Source organism: Chanodichthys erythropterus, chromosome 3, assembly GCF_024489055.1.
Source record: "Chanodichthys erythropterus isolate Z2021 chromosome 3, ASM2448905v1, whole genome shotgun sequence".
NCBI classification, from domain to species: Eukaryota; Metazoa; Chordata; class Actinopteri; order Cypriniformes; family Xenocyprididae; genus Chanodichthys; species Chanodichthys erythropterus.
The window spans coordinates 25,707,554-25,710,414 of NC_090223.1; the positions used below are offsets into that span (position 1 = coordinate 25,707,554).

Sequence of the window (2,861 nt, forward strand, 5' to 3'; positions counted from 1 at the left end):
TCTAGCAAAATATTAATAGCTGGACTCTAATTGCCGGAAAATGTTTAATTTGAATGAATTATTTTTAAAAAATGGTTTTGAATATATTAATGGCTCATTAATAAATACTTGTTTCACTACTGGATGAATCAGGGTTTAACCTTATCCAATCTATTGAATGAATGATTCAATGACAATGTCACTGGTTGCCACCTAGTGGCTTAACAAGGTAATTTATATACAACAGTTATTTGAAGCACCATGTTAGTTTCGATTTTCTCTATTTTGATCACTATCTGATGTCCAGTGTTTATATCCTAACTGTAAACTTTTGTCTTATTACTTATGTGATAATTTTAATATTTGTGAAAGAAATCAAATAACCAAATCCTTGAATAACTACAGTGTGGTTCAAAACTGCTGTTTCTGGATCAGTGGCAGCATGAACACCGAATGTTCCGGTAGGATTTTTGTCAAAGGTTTAACAGACGCAGGCGAATCATTGTCATTAATAAAGTAGGATCGCGTGGGTGTTTGAATCGAGATTGCGACCTTTCTACGATAAATTGTGCAGCTCTAACATATACATACAAAGTAAATCAAAGGGGTTGCGGACAAGCCAGGTTGATGATGTATGTCATACCTAGAAGCAGGGCACAAGCTGATGTAACTGAAGTAAGTTGATTCAAAACTTTAACTCCCTCAATGTCAGCAGATGGTTCATGAAGTTCTCCTCCTTCCAAATAATGAACATCGCCATGGTGAGCTGCTCCTCAATCATCTGTCTGGTTATCCTAAATAGTAAACATAAAAAAAAAAAACAAATTCGGTCACCTTTTGCTAGCATAACTACAAAATACACAAATTTAGACTTATTTTTCTGAAAATAAACCAAAATAGAATATTCTTACGTTCAACTCAGAAAGTACTCCTTGATGAGGTCTTCAGGACTTTCTCTCAGGTGAATGTTTTCAGCCTGTGATAAAGCAATTGTGATTAATTTTCTTAATTAAAAAAAAAGCACAATAATCTGTAATAGGAAATCAAATTTTTGCAGATATGCAATAGCAAAGGACAAGAAAAGAAAATAATTCATATTAATGACTGGCCAAATTTGCAATTAATATATTTATGGACAATACCAGCAACACTTGTGGCGTTGAGGGATCAAACAAATAAATAAATAAATAAATAAATAAATACAAAGGAGCTAAAAAAAAAAAATCAATTCTTTATTTTTCCAATGCGTTTCAGCACACAGGCCTTCGTCAGTGCTAAAATACTACAGATTTGCAATTAAGAAATGCATCTGAATCAGTCATTGGTTTCATTTAAAATTATGAATTTATAATATATAATTATAAGTCTGAAAATAAGACATGCATCAATTAATAAATTAGCTTTACACCCTAATATATTTAATCATTCTTGATTAAAGGGATATTTCACGAAAAATGAAAGCTAGCTGTTAATTTACTTACCATCAGGCCAACCAAGTTGACTTTTTTTCTTCAGTAGAACAGTAAAGATTTTTAGCTGGAACTGTGATTAATTTAATGTCAATGGCTACTGTCAAAAAAAAAAAAAAAAAAATTAATACAAAACAACAAGAAAAAAAGTCGCATGCATTTGAGATGGCATAAGAGGGAGTTGATGAATGTTTTGGAATGGATAATTCTTAGTCTAAAGTTTGTTAATGAGGATGACATTCAAGTCAATAGACCACATTAGATGGATTTTATTCAAACATGTCAAACATTGGTAATTCATATTATCTATTAACAATTATAGCCGTTTTTATAGAAATTACTTACCATGTAAAGTTATTGCAAAGTGTCCTTAGTCGTCAAACATTGAGGAGCTTTAGATCCTAAAAGGGAGAGGGGAATCAGTGTTTATAAATGGAAAAAAAAAACTTGTTTGCTGCAGTACAAGTAATTAATTAGTAGTGTAAATACTCAGCCATTTCATTCTACTAAAAAAAAAAACACCTCGCGCTAGTCAAATGAAGTAACGTTAAGCCTTAAATATGTCTTTACTCACACACTTTATTCGTCATTTTGGTCGAACAAATCAGAGCTAACGTGAAAAAAAGACAACTAAAAGAACTGACAAACATTACTTTAAAAACCTAAACTCAATAATTGTAATGCGAGGATCCCTCAGCCTCGACTCGAGCGTCTCTCCCGCTCCCCACGCACTTCCTGCCCGCATCATTTCAAATAGCACGCGCTGCTTACACGGTAAAGGAGACGTTTCTTTTAAAAATTATTTAGAGACATATTTACATGGTCCAAACACTACAACAATACATTTCTATAGAATAAAACAAGTAATGCAACATCTTGTATAGAATAGAAATATTCAATTAGCGCTAACCTTTATAACGTTACTGCAGGCCGCGAAAATTCAAAAATTCGGTTAGTTACGATTTCGTTAGTATTCATGTTCACAAACAACGCTAATTAACTCTAAACCGCTAAAACACATGTTCAACCTTTGCATTTTCGAGTATATTAATTAAAACATTTCCAACCTACCTTATTTCATCCGAGTCCAGGGGAAAGAAAATGGCGGCCGAGCAGAAAACTCCAGAAAGTCTCGTGAGTCATGACGTCAGAAAAAAACCGTCTGTCACGGGGTCCTTAAAGAGAAATTATCCTTTGGCTGAAAGTGAGATATTTGAGCAGTTGAGTGTAGCCTACTATAATATTGAGAGCAATTCGCAGAAAGACGAAGTAATCAGACTCAAATAGTTATAGCAATCCAATTTACACCCATATTCACTAACAGTGTAGAGGGGCTTGGGGACAAAAAGGTTGAGAACCAGGTTATGTTTAGAAAATACACTGTAATTTAATGTTGTTTTTAATCCTTTCCCC

General features: G+C 33.3%; 1 long non-coding RNA gene across 1 annotated transcript; it reads right to left on the reverse strand.

Annotated features, from left to right (window-relative positions):
* Positions 1-711: 711 nt before the first annotated feature.
* Positions 712-2,587, reverse strand: LOC137009995 (uncharacterized). Its single transcript, XR_010893083.1, has 5 exons — positions 2,520-2,587; positions 1,794-1,849; positions 1,461-1,548; positions 891-955; positions 712-773 (listed from the first exon to the last, which is right to left on the reverse strand). It is a non-coding gene; the product is annotated as an uncharacterized lncRNA (long non-coding RNA).
* Between the last annotated feature and the right edge of the window lie 274 nt (positions 2,588-2,861).